Here is a 19,287-nt window from a genome sequence, read left to right as displayed (position 1 = left end):
CTCATCGCCTTTTTAGGGGACCTCACTGAACGTCTAAACTCACATTGATACTTTCTTGCATCCCATCCTAGACATTTTTGAGCCAATGCTTCAAGAGCTTCATAACTCATCAAGGGGTTGTAGCCTTCTCGAAGACATTTACCTTCCAATGGTAGGCCGGTGATATTATGGCAATCATCGGGAGTAATTGCCATCTCGCCGAATGGAAGATGCATTGTATATGTTTCACGACAATGCCTCTCGAGAAATGCGGATACGACAACAGCGTCAAAATCAACATGTGCTAACTCAATAGCTTTGTATAACACACATTCTTTAACCTTCGCTTGAAACTCGACACACTCCTTAGAAAGATCCCATTTGGACGCCTTTTGACGTTTAATAACACGAACTGCATCCTTATGATCCTACGAAAAGAACATAACACTATGAATACTTGACGAAACATGTCCCAAACCAAAAAAATTACGTTTTCTGAGTTAAACCAAAAAAAATAATTACGTTTTGTTAAATAATGAACTTAAAGGATACCTTTGTCGCATAGATCTTCGCAGCCCATGAGTGTTTGTACCCAAACAATGTTGCCCCTCCATCATTTTTAGTACCATAAGTTGGGTCCACTGGATCCAAACACAAATTATCAGGGGGAATGTGTGAGTATCTTTTGCTAGGCGGCTTCGGATTCCTTTTCTCCACAACAGGAACAATTTCTTGCTCTTCTTCATCATCAGGATTTTGCTCCTCTTCCTCCTCTTCATCGTCTCCCGCCTCTTCATCGTCTTCCTCCTCTTTTCCTTCTCCTTCTTTGTCAGATCCTAGTTCTTCTTCGTCTACATTCTCAACATCTTCTCTTTCTTTTTCAACCTCTTCATTTCCTTTCTCTTCTTCATCATCAGTCTCTTCGTCATCATCAGTCTCTTCTTCATCATCAGTCTCTTCTTCATCATGATTCTCCATCACCTTTTCATTGACATCTTGAATTACATCACGAACATTATCTTGGTTGACTTCGGGTAACATGCCACCTCCATGTTTAGCATTTGTGGTACCACGCTTTCGGAAATATAAATGCTTTGCTCCGCGAGGGGTGGGAGTTTTCAAATCCTCATCTACTTGTTGTCTCAATCTTTGTCCTTTGTTCCTAATGAACAAAAACCAAAGTATTAACTAAACATAAGAGAATATTGTGTTATCAAATGAAATAGGAAATAGAACTAAAGAATAAAGTAAACACGACACCTAACAGACAATAGTTCGGTTACTTAAAAGAATGCGAAGAAACCGAACTAAATATTTCAAAAGTTCGGTTAGCCAAAAAAACTAACGCCAAAACCGAACTCAGTCTTTACCTTTGAAAAATAGAGTTCGTTTACAGGAGTTTTTTATGCAAGCACACCGAACTAACTATTCCAAAATTTCGGTTACTGAGACAAATTATCGACAAAATGGGACTCATTCTTTCAAAGGAAATATTGAGTTCGGTTACGAGAAAATTTTTTGCGAGCATACCGAACTATATAGTTCGGTAAACAGATATTAGTATTATAGTTGCGAGCACACCGAACTGTTCTTATTTTGAAAGTTCGGTTATCAATTATAGGGTTACAAAAAACATTCTCCTAACCGAACTATCAACTGTAACTACCATTTTGAATGGGTTTTGATGATTTCTAATCGATTTCTTAAACAAATAACGAATTGAAAAGAATGGGTATGAAGGAAATTACCCGCGGATTTGCATTTCACTTGAATCGGACTTCTGTATTGCGGTTGGATGATTGATTTTGCCTGTAAACGGTTCTTCAAGTTCTTTGAACTTTAGCAATTCTTTTGGGAGATTCACTATATGTGGGAGTCCCGGACTCAATCCTGGTTGTCTGGGTGTGTTCTTGGCACGCATTGCTTATAAAGATTGATTAATCGACGATGAAAATTTTTCGAATCGACGATTAACGTCGAGTTGCGATGTTGACGAAGAAGAAGAAGAAGAGGAAGAAGAAGATAAAGAAAAAAAAGAAGAATCAGTTTTGAAACTGATTTTAGGTTTTAAATTAGATTTTAATTAGGATTTAATTAGTGGGTTGGATTAGTGGGAAGTGGGTTATTAGGGTTAGTTATAACCTTAATTAGAATAAGGGCAGATTAGTCTTCTCTAATCTTTTAAGACACCCCTTATAGTGTAGGGGTGGACATTTGTATCACAAAGTAGTCTCCACCCTTTTTGAGTAGTCCCCAAAAAATCGTTCTTTATCCTCCTCTAAATAATGAGCTCTTGTTTGGGTTCTCCATTCTGGAGTGAGATTTGCATAGCGAGGCCCTAATTGAAGTCTAATGCACCTATCTAATACCTTTAAAATCCTAAGCTCCTTAAGCTCCACGTTGAAAGGTGACCCTCGCCCTCAAACATAATTGCTCCTTTTCACTTTTCCTTAAAGGAGAAAAAAACAAGGTTTTTTCTCACAAAATAAAGGAATTTTTTATTTTAATAATCTCGGGAAAAAAAAGAAAAAAAAAACTCGACTAAACCTAAAACAAAACCTCTCTTTCATTATTCGATCTAGCTCCGCCTTCACCTTCTTCTCCACCATCTACACATCTGTATCATCCTAATATATTCGCTTCTCTTCTTTTCTTGGTTGATTTACCTTCAGGTATTATATCTGTCTCATATAAGCCTGTGATGGATTTGATTATTTTAATCAACTAGGGTTCTTTATCTGTTGCAAGTAATAAGTCTCTCTGTTTTCTTTTTTTTTTTTTCATAATTTTTGATTCAATTTTCTTTTTAAGGTTACTATTATTGATTAGCAGGAACGAAGAAATAAGGCACATATGGGTAACAGCTTAGCTCATGTAATGCACTTATAATATTAGGGTTAACTTCTTTTTTGAATTCTTAAGTATGGGTTTGCATGATTTTAAGTGAATCTTCGTATTATTACCTGGTGAAAATGTTTCTTTTTATCATGTGTTTTGATTAAAGTTGATTTTGATATCTATTCACAGATTAACATAAGATTAAATTGATTTTGATCTATTTTCTCTCCTTATCTCGAAACCCTAATTACTATATTCCCTTTTATTTTTACCGCCTCCTCTCATCTCCCTTTTTCGATTATGTTTTTATTTACGTGATGTTTCTTCTTCGTTATATTTTTCTTTTCTTTTTTGTATCACAGGTATGGATGTGCTAGAGGTTTATATAGCAAAAAGGATTAGATGTTTTGCTGCAGTTAATCAGGTAAAACAAGAGAACCAATGGTAACCCTAAAACCAAACCATAATGTTTGATGAAAAATATAAAAGCAAACATGCAAGGAGTCTTAGATTTTCTCTTTTACTAAACAAGAGATTCTATGTGCAGATGAGATGTTACAGGCTTCACACAAGCAATGATATGCTTCAAGTCCAGAGAAAAATACTTCGAAACAAAACTTAAAAGCTTACCAGATGTTACAGGCTTCACTCAATACCTCGCAGATTTAGGGTTTTGCAAGATGTTACTTACTTTGTTATTGAATCTAATCTCAACTCCGATCCACGGCATGTAATTTATTTTTCTCTTATTCTTTCCTACGTTTGCTTAGAGTTTTAGAGTTTTTGGTTAATACATGTTCTCTATTTTGAATCTTTGATCAAGGATACCACTCTTTTTTTTTGATTTGTAATTTAATAATAACAGGGTTAGAGAAGGACCAGAACTGTCTGTATCTAGCATTAACCAGGTGCATTTACATTTCCTTTAAAGTTTAGAAATTTTGAATTCAGTTATTTATTTTACAGAAATAAGTAGGGAGATACCCTTGCAAGCAATTGGTTGATACTATATAGTTGCTTATGCTAATATGCTTCAGCCTTTATCGGTCACTTACTTTTCAATAATGTTGTAGTTATTTTCCAAATGTTGTTTTGATATTATAACTTATTCAATCTCGACAAATACAAATCAAGTAATTGTTGATGGACCGCTTTATGTCCTCTACCTTCGGACATTTAAGTTCTATATTTGTTCTTCTTTGAAAACTATACTACATCTTATACTTACCCTCTTCAACTTTTTCTACAGGTCCTGGACCCCATGGTTGGTTCTTCTTTAAGTTCGATTCTCGGTCGCATCTGCATTAACATAGTTAATATAGTAAAAAACAATATAAAGGTGTTGTATATAGTTGCAACTTAGTTTTGGGTTAAGAAAAGTAAACAAACATCATGCTTGGTATCCTTTGTGCATACCAGAATGTTAATTATTTTCTATCTTTATTTAGTTGGTCGTGTGGTGGGCTACTGTAGAGATCACACTTTGTCAAGCATCATTATTCTCCCTGGCTGTCAGTTCAACAAACTTCGGATTCATTCGAAACTCTACCCATTCTTGGCAAAACCATTTTGGTAGTTTTGTTTTTGTTTGCTACATCCTCATCTATTTGGATAAACAGTTATACAATATTGAACAGTCACTAAGCTCACTTTCATGGTAATATTCATCAATGGTAATACATTAGTAAATGCGCCTTTGACTTGATCCATGTAGTTTTACTATGTTTCTTGGGATTAGGATATGAAGATACTCATGTCTTCTACTATGACTGAGACGATGCAAGTTTTTTGTCCTTGAGTTTACTGAACATCTTTTCTTATATTGATGTGTTTGGAATTTATGAAACCCTTGATTGACATAGAGGTTCATGTGCGAATGCAGAGGTTAGGAATAAAATATTAAAGATGCATGTGCATGGGTAAATAATACAAGCACCGATAGTGGGGTGTCAGAAGTAGATGAGGATCAACTAAGAGATTTGATGTTTGACGATGAAAAAACTAAATGAAGGAAACACAATGACGGTAATATATGGTAAAAATGTCGGGCATCTTATTTCACCTCTTTGCATATTCCTTTAATTACAAAAAAAGTTCTTCACATTTATTCCCGGAGACTCATGAATTGATCAAATAGAACATGTTGCTGCAATGGAATCAGTGACATGCTATTCTCATTCCACCTCTTGATGTATATATGGTAGAAGACCTCACCAAGAAGAATAAGGGTGGCATAGGTTAGCAATAACTTGAATCATATGAGTTGGATACTCAGTCCAGTGCAACAGTTATGCTGTTTTATCTGAATTAATTGGTACATCTAAAGGTCTGGGTGAATTAATTGGACTTTGTGTTTTGTGCATCTAAAGTTATGTTAATAATTAAATTGTCATCGTTTTATGTATTCTTTCTTATATTTTCTCTATTGTGTGAATATAGGTCACGTGTAAGGTTCTAAGCTTCGGGAGTTGGCGTGAATATTTACATAAGTTCGTGCTATCATTCAATTGATCAGTATTACTCCAGCCGAGAAGAAGGAGGAGTTAACTACCTCAGAGTTGGCCGGTAAAAGGTAAGCTTGCTTTTCACTGTGTGATTTGGATTCTTGGGGTTGTATGTTTATCCACATTTCATAACACACAATATGAAACTTTTTCTCAACCAAATGTCAGCAATCAAAGAAACTGTTCTTATTGGTATACAATAAGCCACTATTTGGTTAGCAATCGAAGCCTACGAACATGAACAATAATGCATCTTTTTTAACTAATGTCATGAGATTAAAATGTGGCTACTTTTAGCTCATATGTGGTAACTTTGGAAGATGCTATCATACCCATCCATCAAATCTACTATGATAAAGAATGAAGCCTAAATGGGCACATTATTTACATCACCTTCCTAGGTTTGACGAGCTTAGATCTGTGGAAGCCATAAGGTGTTCAAGTTTGCATCACATCCGAGGAAACATGAGCTTTCAAGTTTGCATCAAACCTGAAACATGAAAAGTTCCAGGAAAGTTTCGTTTTCCAACCAATCTGCATAAACATTTAGTTACCTTAGTGGTTAAAAATGTAAATTGCGTTTTGATACATATTTAGTTTATAGCAAACTTTAATGCTGTGTGCGTTTTTTTTTTGGCACAAATATTGAAATTGTCCTCAAATTATATATACATTTTTCTAAAAATCATTTCATTAATAAGTAATAACCCTATTCTTCTTCAATTTCATCACTTCACTCTCCTCCTTCTCCACATCTCTTTTTCTTTCTCTCTTGGTATACTTACTGATTTTTGCATCTGTGTTTGTTGTATAGAGGGGAAAGAGCGCTGCGATCATTTTTTTGGTAGAAATTAATGAATTCCTAACTCATTGTATTATAACTCCGCAAGATACAATAGGTGAAAAAACACATATCTAAAAATATAACATCAAATTTCACTGCAGGCGTTACCAGAATCAGCAAGCAATGAAAGTGCAGATGGAGATGAATATGGATGATATGATGGCATTGGCAGAAGTAGCAGGAAAAAGGATTACCAGAGACTAATGAGCATAATGATACAACTGATGGCAAATATGGTGATGAAAACTTGGATGATATGATGGCATTTGCAGAAATAGAAGCCGCAAAAAAGGCATTACCAAACAGTAATGAGCATTTTGAGTAACTCATAATTATCATTACTCAAAATGCAAATATTAATTGAAGTTTTTTCATGAGTTACTAAAAATTATGCTCTCTAATATATGTTACTGATAAAGAAATCATGACCTTATCAACAGTTGTACATTTTTAATCACCATTCAACCGTATAAATACGATTATGATGCAACCTAACCATATACATTTTGGTATTGTGCATTTCTTACCCCTCAATTTTATCTTCATATTTAATCAAAATCTTAAGCGACAGGACATGGCGAGGTGAAGCCGAGTCACACCAAATCAAATCGGGATGGGGCGAGGCCGAAGCTGAGCTTTACCAAATTGGGACCGACGAGGAGAAACCGAACTTTACCAATTCAAATCGCGGCGGGGAGAGGCGAAGCGGAGCTTTACCAAATTGGGACGGGACGAGGCGAAGCCGAGCCATACCTTAATAAAAATGTATCGTGATGGGGCGCGGTGAAACCCCACGCTAATATAAAATATGGCTAAAAGAACAAAAATGCCCGAGCGCAGCACGGGCACAAAATCTAGTTTATACGTGTAACCAGAGACGCTTTAACTTTTCAAGTAAAATTTGTCTTAATTGTCTCTTCACGAGACCCACCTTCTCACCTTTCAAAAGCAACCCCTAAAATTGATCACAAAATGCAGATCATCTGTATTCTTCTTAATCTTTAGAAATTCCCATCTCAACAACAAGAAGAAGAAACCAAATCCATTTCTCATTACATATCAAAGACCCCATTATACAACAAACCAAAAATCATATACACCATTTTGATCTTCAAGTTTTCAGCTTTGTCTATAGAAGATCCACACTTCAGCAAGATAAAATGTGTTATGTAGGAAAAGCAACAAAGATTTTCATATTCATAGTAACATTTCTAGTAGTAGGTGGATTAATCTTGGGTTTTTCAGTTCTGGGTCTCAGAAATTTGAAACAAAAAGGTATTATTGATGGCTCCTCTGGCGGAAAACCAATTTCATCTAACCCACTCCCACCCGGTTCTACATCATCTGCATCATCTCCTTCTTACAGTCCACCGGCTGCAGTTAGTCAAGCTCCAATGCATGCTCACCAAGTATTAGTTTAAAAATGTAGTACTGGTAGTACGATCACTGCTATCTAGAAAATTCTATTTTCCCAAGAAGAAGTTATGGAGTAGAAGAGAAATGAATCAGTCGGTCATTGTGTTTGTTTTCTAGGTCTTGCTTTTAACTTTGTTTTGCTGTCTGTGTACATGATTTGGGGAAGAGTGAACGAGGAAAGCTTTTACTAAAAAAATCTGATTATTTTTAATTAAGGGCCTGCAAGTTTATTTATACTGTCGTGACATCCTTTTAGCAGTTAAATGTCTGTTTACCACTTTATATTTATTTCCGATGGATGTTTGAGAATTGAATTGATCCTCACCAATTTCAAATTCGGATCTTAAACAGCATAGTCCACCGATTTTACTCACACTTTCACTACAAACCTAAATTGCTCCCCGTAACAAATTCGTGTGGTTAAGGCGTTCATCGGTTAAGTTCTTTATTAGGGCTTGGAGTACTGTATATGCGTTTGGTAGTGTAGGGTAGGGTCCAATGAACTTTTCCTTTTGCATTTGGTCGTTGGGTGGGTATGATAGAGTTACCTCATTTAACCTCTTTTTTTTTTTTCCTTCTTTCATTTATTCATAATAAAATAGAGATTGCATGGATTTCAAGAAAATCAAGAACAAAGATCAAAATACAACTAAAAATGTACTGCTCCCTCCATACCTACTATATAGGCGGAATTTTCATTTTTACTTGTACTACTATATAGGCAGAGTCCAAATTTCAAAACGATATTTTACTTATATTACCCGTATTTATTTGCTTGGGAATCATCATAATTGAGTATATGTCTCTAACATTGGGAATATAATTAAGGGTAAAATAGTAAAAAGCATAGAAATGTATAAAATCAAAAAAGTTTCTTAATCTAAGAGAATTGGTCCCTCCGCCTATATATGTGGTACAGAGGGAGTAATAAAGAGTAATTCGTGAAAAGAAGTAACGAACTACCAATAAGAGTACCAAGCAATTCGAAAATTGAAAGAATGGTTTTTGGATTATAATCCAACCATTTTGATAAGGTTTTTTCTTCTTGAAAAAGAGATCTACTCATAAAAAATGAGAGTAATATGCCCAAAGTCTTGAATCTTGATCACTACACTTGAACTTCCATCCAAAATCTCCATTAAAATCACAAAGAAACAACACGCGAGCGCATAGAGAATCTCCATAAAGGAGAAGACATGAATAAAAATGGCAAAAACCCCACAAGAACACCATAAAATCTCCTAAAGACAATGGAGATTGAAGCAAAAACTAAAACAAATCTAACATAAACTATTAGTTATCTAAGAAAACAAGTAAAGGAAAGAAAATTGTTCAGATCTAGTCCATTTTGGACTAGATATGAGCAGTAAGCTTTAATGGAGATTTTTTGGGTTTTGAGAAGGAGTTAGAGAGGAGAGAGAAGAGAGAGATGAGTCTTGATTTTGAACGGCCCACTCTTGCGAATAGTAAGCTTTAGTTTACCTCATTTAAACTAAACTGAGCCGATTACTTCCCCATGACATGATCAATGATCAGAAAGTAGCATTTTTTTTAATAAAAGAAATAGGGGGAAACCCTGCATATTACATGACGATGACATTGTTTCCTTCCTGTCTCACTAGAGTCTGCAAAAATTTCTTCAGACTTTCGGGATTCCAGTTACAAAAAAAAAAACTGACATGTAAAACACTTAGTTGCTAGATTGCAAGCTATATGGTTCTCGGCTACCGGGATTAGATTAATATTACAAATACATTTTACGCATAATACAAAATTATTAGTGTTGTCTCCATGCAACTTGATTCGATCCTTTCTGAGCTCCAAAACTTGAATGGAGATTGCTTCCAAAACTTTCCCGTTGTCACCGTCAATTTGCACATTAAATGATTCAATGGACGTAACCAATGGAATGTAGTAGAAGTTGTCTGCTCCTCCAAATCTGCCCCATCATCCGCTACAGCTGGGAAAGTCCTTCCTCCAAGGAAAGCCCCTGAGATATCAGAAGTTATTAGAGTAATTGTAACGGAATTAGAATTTCTCCTGGAAGCAAAAGCAATATTAACCTTAATGAAAAAACTCTTAGGCTTAGAAGATATACTAGTTCTTCTAATTTATACTTTTTAACTATTAGGGATATTTTGGTTTTAGGTCCGTTTGGGTCACCAAAAAAATTTAATTAGAGTTTAGGTCACATGATTGTCGTTGACCGTATTGACAGTTTGGAAAATAGGTTAAACCTGGAAATGACCAACTAAAACTTAGATATAAATTTATTTACTAACTTGTCATTCACCTTCTGTTAAACGTGTATGAGTTCTTTGCCATTCACCATCACCGTCAAAAACTTAAACTTCCTCCATCAGGCCTCCATCTGCATGATCAGTACCAGCTAAAAATCCAAATGTCAAGTTTTACCAAGGAAAACTTACCGTTCTCGTTCTTCCTCGTCCAAACCTCAATTCCAGAAACAATATTCTGCTGCTCAAGATTCATTCATTCAAGTCCAGAAGAAAAAAAAACATTTGTGAGTTTTCTCCGTATCTACTTCTTTAACATCACCTGTTTCTACAAGTATATTAGATTGAACTCATCAGCTCAGTTTAGAATTTTCTGGGGTTTTCAATTCAAGACTTAAAAACTTGTGACTTTTTGTTAAACGTGTATGGAATTGATTGGGTAGTGAATGGCTTGAGGCACTAAGAGTTTCTAAAAGGTTTGAGAATTGTTGGGGTGTGCTTAGGTACGATTTTGTGAGAGATTGTTGGTGAATTTCTACACATCAAACAAGTAGAAGTGTGTACAAAAGAAGATACTTACCAAACTCATTTTACTCGGTTTCTTTCAAGTGTTTCCTTTGCTGAGATTAAATTCATTTTGCTCGAATTCGCAGGTAAAGAGTTGTACAAAAGGTTACACAAAATCAGCAGCGCAGATATAACATCAAACCGCACGATAGGTCCTCAATGAGGTTTTCTACTTCCCCAGCTAATTTTTACTAACGTCGTTACCTAAAAAGAAAATAACTAAAATAGATTTATTTTCCTAACTGTCAAAACGGTCAACGACGATTTTATGACCCAAACTCTAATTAAAAATTTTTGGTGACCTAAACGCAAACCTGGTAACTTTTCTGTGATCCAAAATCAAAAAACCCTAACTATTATCTAGGTTGAACTTGGTATTTATATTGTAATTTATCGTTGTGATGATCAAGTCAGTTGTTATACTCGTGCTTAGAGATTTCTTGTCGAAAACATGATCACACCTAGCTTTTTAGATTCCCCACATGGCCGTGCCTAATACTTCAGTATCATGACTTGGGCTATATAACCAGGTTAGAAACCACCTTTAGAAGTCCAAATAAGCATTCTCTGTAAACAATATATCAACACCTAGTCTATCATACACAACCAGTGTAAAGTCACAATACATAAATAAATGGGTTAGGGTTTCTTCCTGCTTCCCACATTTGGGGCATCATTTGTTAACTGTTTGAATAATCTGATCGATTCTCTCATTGAGAGGTAGGATCGAGGGCACACATTTCCAGATGAACGTTTTGATTTTTGGGATCACATTAATGCTCCATATTTCTTTCCATATTCACTGAGCTTGAGTATCTTCCGTTCTTCCGAACCCTATCAGCTTATTGTATAGCGACTAGTAGTGAAACATCCTTTTCGTTCCAATGTCCAAGTAAGTTGATCTTCTTCCCCACTTCTTATCTCTATAATTTTGATGTTAGGTATGCAGTGATCCTCAAAGTAAGTTTGGATTTTTTGCATATCCCAAGTCCTCTCATGATTGTTGCAGTCCATTAATTCACTTAAATGTGTAACTGGTGCAAGATATTTATAATTGTTGACTTGTGTGATACCCTCTTTGCACCACTTGTCCTCCCAAATTTTGATATTGTTTCCGTTGCCCACCTTCAACAGCGAGTTATCTCTGACATTGTGCGTCACTTTGGTGATATTCTTCCAAAACCATGAAGTTGTAGTAGGGCATTGGTAGTTCTATTGAAGAATATTAGGCTCCTTTGGGTACTTGTGCTCATATATTTGGGCCCATAAAATTGTTGGTTTATTCATCAGTCTCCAAGAAACCTTAGCAATCATGGCGGCATTGAACACTCTGAGGTTGAGGAAGCATAGGCATCCTAAGCTCTTAGGAATACAAACTGTTACCCAGGCTCTTAAGTAGATACCTTTACTACCTTCCTTATTTCCCCCCAAAAAAACTCTCTTTATAACCTATAAATTCTGTTTATTACGTCAATCAGAATTTCAAAACTATTCATTTGAAAAATGGGGACAGTAGAAATCGAGGTTTGCACCAAGACCGCCTTCCCATCAGTGTAGAGGGTGCTATTATAGCACTTCAGCTTGTTTTCGATTCTATCGATGAGATTCAAGAAAGAGTCGGTTTTTTGAAACATGGGTAAAAAGAGGTGACTCTAAATATATACGTGTCTCTGATGGAGATCTCGTGTACTCCAAGAATGGATGTAACACTATCCACCACATATTAATGTGTGTTGCTACTAAAAAGAAAATGCTAGATTTTTTCGAAATTAATGTGTTGCCCCGCCTCCCTGCTAAATTCCGATTTTTTTTTGAAAATATTGGTCCCTTCCTCTTTGGTTGCATTTTTGAAGATTAGAAAGTCATTTGTAAAAAACAGGTGAGAAATAAAGTGGGCATCAGGACCAACTTTAATGTCATGAATTGACCCCTTATTTTTCACAATGGACATCGTTCTAGATAACACTTCCATACATATGATGAACACGTTGGGGGATAAAGGATCCCCCTGCCTTATCCCTCTAGTAGGAGCAAACCTTTCGCCAGAAACACCATTTATTAAAACATAATTTGACATACATCGTTTTTTCAACAGAGAGAAGTAAGAAATCAGGAACAAGCTTCCTTCTAGAGTGCTGGTTGTTGATGAGTGCAGGCATATTTGCTTGTTGATGAGTGCAGGCATATTTGCTTGTTGATGAGTGCAGGTTTAGTTTTTTTCTTTTTGAAATTTAGACTTCCATTAATAAAAAATAAAAGGTTACAAAAGTATCAGATCTGTTGGTTGCCCTTATTTTATTCGAGAAAATTGAAATGTTGGTACCCCAACAGATTGTGTTCCTCAAAAGTTTAAGTTTGAAAAATATTAGACGACATATTCATCATATCTATAAAAAGCACATAACAAAGATAGTTAGGCATGGCTATCAATTGTTGCTTATGATCATTTTGCTTCATAGCTTCTTTAGTCATTCTGTCTGCAGCCTGGTCATTCATTTTATTACTAAAACAAAAGTTCACACACAAAAAAAGGATCTTCATTGCTTCATTGATGATAGCTTAATTTATCTGTTGAACCATATTGTATCTTATATTGGCAAAGTATATAATTCTACGGAAATCTCCCTCCTTCCAAAAATTAAGAAAGTTCATTTTGTTTGCCCAACTTGTTGCTTCTAGAAGAGATAATGCTTCTGCTTCTTTAAAGTTGATTGCATTGAAGGTCCCATATCTAGCTGTGAGAGCTTCACCTGCATCATTGCGAAAAATGAGACCAAATCCTGCATTATCTATATTATTTATCCAAGAAGCATCAAAATTAAGTTTAAATTAATATGTTGGAAGAGTTGTTCATCCCTGCAAATGTACAAGGAGGTAATTATTCACAGTAGTTATGTTATTCCTAAAAGAAATTACAGCATTTTGTGTATCTTGTTCATTCTCGGTGATATACCATAAATTCATGTCTTTGGATATCTAAGGATGTCTGGAGACTTGTATTGGATTTTATATCAGAAAAATCTCGAACATCTCTCCTTCCAAATAAACCAACATTTAGTGGCCATGACTTCTATAACTCTGTTTTCAACAACTCTTCTGGCACTTATGCTTGCAATCCATTTTGACTAAACTTCCAAAAAGGGTGATTCAGTTCCCATATTAATGTGCAGATCTACTACGGAGGAAAGCACCAGACATATTTGGCATATGGGCCTTCAAAGAAAAAAATGTCTAGGCGAATCACTAGGGTTATTACAGAATATACAATGTACATCCATATCTTTTTTTATTTGACCAAGTTTCTTTCTAGTTGGTAAGGCATTTTGTATGCATTTCCATAAAAAGATTTGATTCTTTGAAATATGTTAAGTTTCCAAAATTATTTCCAGAAAGAAGCTATATGTGAAGTGTTTGGATCATTTTCTGCAATAGTGTTAATAACATGATTTTGCAGTTTTTCATAAAATAATTTAATGTCATATCACCAGTCGTGGGAGGATGGTGCCCCTTATCAATCTTGTGCATGTTGTTAGCCGATTGGGTTAATAGCTGTTATTAGTAATTAGTTTAGTTAGTTTAAACAGTTAATTAGTGGTTAATGATTATTGTAATAGATGGTTGTGATGTAACCATCTGGGAGCTTTATTTCCGTAGATCTTAGGTCAAGCAGTGAGGCTTTATAAGCCAGTGAGTCTGCAGAGAGAAGGCTATAAAATTATAATCTAGAGAATTGAGTTATCAATTAGGCTTTGGTTCAGTGGAATCAAGGAGGTTACCATTCCTCTCTAGTACCAATTTGTTACTGCACAACTCAAGTACATGACAATTGGTATCATAGCAGGCGATCCTGCTGCGCTCAATACCATGGAAGTTGCAGATATGGAGTTTAATCAAAGAAAAACCATATAAGCTGAAGTATTAGCTATGAAGATTCATGACTTAGGAAGTCATCTAATTGTAATAGCAAAGAAGATAGAGAATAAACTTATTCTATCTACTGAGCAGGTAACTAGATGGATGAGGATCTTATCTTCTGAAATCAAAAGAATACTAGCGATGGAGCGAAGACTGTGTGCTGAAAATTCGGTAGAAATTATCGAACTACTCCAATCAGTGGTGAAACAATTGAAGACGATGAAGAAGTTTATCATTGACAACATCGAACCAATTCATGTTGATTCATATTCAGTTTTCCCTAATTTTGAATTGCAAGAAGTTGAATCAATTCCTGTTAGAGTTGATGACAATGAAGGGTATGAGTTCACTTGAAGATATTATAATAACTGATATCAGGGACTTCACCAAGATTGGTCAGGTCAAAGTGGATGAGGTTAATGGTGGATAACTTCTGAGCTTACAGGTAACATCAAATAACAAACCTAACCTATCAATTTGTAAAGGTTTTTACATTATGATCAATTCTTCTCGTATTCTATTTGATCGTGGCAAGAAGATTGAAATTAGGAAAGGGTTTTCTGATGTTGCTTGGGATTATAAATTTGGTTCTATTTCAAACAATCTTTGTTCTTTGGTACTTAAAGGGTGTTCAAGTCTGAATTATTACACGGGAAAATTGTTTGTAACGCTGTTTTAAAACATGAATATGATTTACAATGGTTTCCGGAGGATTCAATTATGTTAATGATGGTTGAAGATGGTGACAAGGGTAATGTTAGAAAGATGTCTGTAAAAATGTTAGAAAGAGGTAATATAACCATAAGTATTTCTGCAGTTTTGTTTGTGAGAAAGGTTGAAAATTAGAAGACTCATAAATTGTTTGCTAGAGGGAAAAGATTCTAATTGGTTGCAGCAGCAGTATGAGTTGACTGTTACTGCCAAAGATTCCATGGATTCAGTTGGAAAGCTCTGAAGTTGCTAAAGAGTTTATTCAAATGGATGGTTTATCTGTAATTCGTCAAGAAGTCTTGAAGCTTCAGTTGGGTGGTCTCCCCCATCTTGTTTTGCTATCTAATGCAGATAGTGTGGTGCTCATGATGCTTCAAATTCTAGATATACTAATGCTGGTAGATTACTTGAAGTGGAAATTTATAATGTTTTTGATTGATTCAAAGAGTATGGAAGAGGGAGGTAATTCAAAATGGTTCACCATTGTGCTGTTTAGATTACCCAACTTGACTGCCTGTGGATGTAGTGAACTGTACACGGAGTGGGAAAGAAAGAGTGAGCAATGGGTGTGTTTTTACTACTATGATGGTTTCATGTTAAAGTCTAGTACACCACAACCTCCACTCGATACTTCAACTATATTCTATCCTTGGTTCTATCAAGTACATCCTATCTTCCATGTTCATCATGTGTTGCAACCACGGGGTGATTATAGTATTTGTTATTACCCTTATTTTGATTTTAGTCAGCCATGTTAGAGCATTGCTTGGTCGAACTCGCATGCGTTGCTATCTCAAGCATGTTTGTCAATGTTAGTGATCAAAACTATAAGTCTTAATTTCTAGTCATTTATAGCTAAGGTCTCGGACTAGGATAGAAAGTTTAGTTGAGCTCAAGAACTCCATGGCAATCATCATATAAGACGAAGGACTACTCAAGGAACCGGTGGATTTTCATCGACTAAAAGGTATGTGGAGACTCGAACTTATCTACCAATCAAAATTTTATTTATCTCCTATCTTGAGACAAAAGTCGTTTTGCTATATAGACTTAGATTATACACATTTGCTATTTCGAGTCGGTTTATCTCGCCTATCTATTTCTCGAAATATGTGTTGGTAAGCTTTCGCTTTAACCAAGTTCATCTTTACCTAGTGACGAAAGTCATGACAAATTTCAATCACTTTGGAAATTGCTTACTTTGACGAAAAATAGTTTGTGAATAACAACTATAGAATATCAACGTCCTCCAAGAATGTTCCAATGATTGAAATGAGAGTTTAGATTACATAACCATTGGAGGATATAAGCAATGTTGTGGAAACACATATATGTATAAGTCCTTATTCCTTGAACTGAATTTTGCGAACTTTGTTGATCAAGAGAACCGGCTTGGTGGCGTGAGCCAAGTCCGCGAACTGGCGGAAGTTCTCGTCCCGAGAATTTCTGCTGGAGTTTGTGAACTCCGTGCGGGAACTTAAGTCCGCGAACCCAGTCCGCGAACTTGAGTAGGTTATATATAAAAACGATGTTTGTGAACTTATTCTTATATAAACTAAGGAATGCAAATTGCAAATCGTGGCTATATAGTTCATGAATCGATTCGAGTGAATCAAAACGTTTTTGCTTCGACTGTGTCTTGTGTAGTTACATAAGATTTCCTTGCAATTGAACAACTCTCTAACTAGTTCATTTGAGTCACTTGAACTAGTTATGGTGAAGAAGAATATGGTTGATATGAAATCGATCATATGGCTAACCATTTGGTTGACTATTGTTGAACCAACAAATGTACAAGTTTGGGTACGGTTACACAAGCCTAGAAACGTGCATTTCATTTGTGTGTAACAAGCTAGTTTTCGATCTAACGGTTGAAAGATATTAGCTTGAATCTAAATCAGGTTTTCATCTAACGGTGAATATTGAATGCTTTGTTACCAAGCTAGCATTGATTGCAAACCCTGATTTGAAAGACTATATAAGGGAGAACTCTAGCAACTGGGAAACCTAATCCCCACACCTTGTGTATGATACTAGTTGTGCTAAGCTAGAGTCAATTCTTGTTTAACCATTGGTTTCTTCTTCTAAACCAGGTTAACCACTTAAAGACTTCATTGGGATTGTGAAGCCAGACCGATACTACTTTCTCGTAGTTGTGTAATCTGATCTTGTTGTTTCTATCGTACGAGTACAATTGTAATAATTGGCTTGAGATTGATATCTCCGATAGGCAAGATATAAAATAAATCACAAACACTTAGTCTCATCGTTTGTGATTCCACAATATCTTTTTTCGCTGCGTCGATTAGGATTATTGTGAGGTGATAGATAATACTAGGTTGTTCTTCGGGAATATAAGTCTGGTTTATCAATTGGTTCTTGTTCACCTTGATTTATCAAAAGACGAAACAAAACTCGTAGGTATATTCGTGGGAGACGGATTTATCTATTACTGTAGACTTTTCTGTGTGATACATATTTGTTTATTAAAGTCTTCGACTTTAGGTCGTAGCAGCTCTTAGTTGTGGGTGAGATCAGCTAAGGGAATCAAGTACATAGCATCCTGCTGGGATCAGAGACGTAGGAGCATAACTGTACCTTGGATCAGTGTGAGATTGATTGGGGTTCAACTACAGTCCATACCGAAGTTAATTTGGAGTATGCTAGTGTCTGTAGCGGCTTAATACAGTGTGCGCTCAATCTGGACTAGGTCCCGGAGTTTTTCTGCATTTGCGGTTTCCTCGTTAACAAAATTATGGTGTCTGTGTTATTTCTTTTCCGCATTATATTTTGTTATATAATTGAAATATCACAGGTTATGCGTTGTTCAATCAATTAGAATATCCGACCTTTTGGTTGATGATTTAAATTTATTGACACTTGGATATTGGTCTTTGGCTACATCCAAGTTATCTCTCTAGTATTTGATAAAGACTCGCAGATTTATATTTGCTTGAGTATATATCAAATCGAGAGATTGAGATATAAACTCTTTGATATACTTTTTATCTAGATTGAGTCTGTCTGTCTAGTTGATTCTCTAGAAAGTATATTGAAGTTTGTCCATACAGATTGCTACGCGAAATATTGGGTGTGGTTGTTGTACCCCCACTTTTTCAAGCCATTAATTGATCTTGGGAAGGATTTAAAATTCAGAAGATGGAATTCTTGTTTTGATGAATGTAATTCCATATTGGGGAAGAGTAAAATTTATTTATCAAGGAGTGTATCTCTCTTGCACTTTTATTTGCTCAGATCTGAGTCATGCAAGAGTTTCTCAACGAATGGGACAGTGTTTGTGACAGAGTGGTATTCCCATTTGATGGGTGTATATGAAGGTGATTCCAGTCAGTATTCTTGTCTTTGTTACAGGTATATGCAAACAGAGAAGAATTCTTGTTGTGTTGATTATGTATTAGAGCGCTGCTTGGTCGAACTCGCAAGCGTTGCTATCTCAAGCTTGTTTGTCAAGTTTAGTTGTCAAATTTATAAGTCTTGATTTCTAGTTTGCTTATAGCTATGTCTCGGATTAGGATAAAATGTGTAGTTGAGCTTTAGACTCCACGACGTTTATCGATTGAAGACGAAGATCTACTAAGGGGGGCTTGGAGGGACTTCATCAACAAAAGGTATATGGATACTTGAACTCATCTATTAGTAAGAAATCTATTCTATTATATCTTCTATTGATACTAAGTCGTATAGCTATATAGACTTTACTTTATACACATTTGATATTTCGAGTTGAGTTTAACTCGCTTATATCTTTCTCGAAATATGTGTAGGAAAGCTTTTTGCTTTAACTACGTTCATCATTATTGTTAGAGCACTTCTCGGTCGAACTCGCAAGCGTTGTTATCTCAAGCTTGTTTGTCAATGTTAGTGATCAAAACTATAAGTCTTGATTTCTAATCTACTTATAGTGATGTCTCGGACTAGGATAGATTGTGTAGTTGAGCATTAGACTTCACGACGTTCATCAATTGAAGACGAAGAACTACTAAGGAGATCTTGTGGAACTTCATCAACAAAAGGTATGTGGAGACTAAAACTCATCTATCACTTGGAAAGTCTATTTCTACTATATCTCCTATATTGAGACAATAGTCGTATTACTATATAGTTTTCGATTATGCACATTTGAGATTTCGAGCTGAGTTTAACTCGCTTACATATTTCTCGAAATATGTGTTGGTAAGCTTTCGCTTCAACCAAGTTCATCTTATATTCCTGACGAAAGTAAAAAGATGATCATATGAAAATCACCGAGTAACAT

Source organism: Papaver somniferum, chromosome 1 (genome assembly GCF_003573695.1).
Source record: "Papaver somniferum cultivar HN1 chromosome 1, ASM357369v1, whole genome shotgun sequence".
NCBI classification, from domain to species: Eukaryota; Viridiplantae; Streptophyta; class Magnoliopsida; order Ranunculales; family Papaveraceae; genus Papaver; species Papaver somniferum.
The sequence above is the reverse complement of the archived record's forward strand: the minus strand, read 5'-3'. Positions refer to the sequence as shown.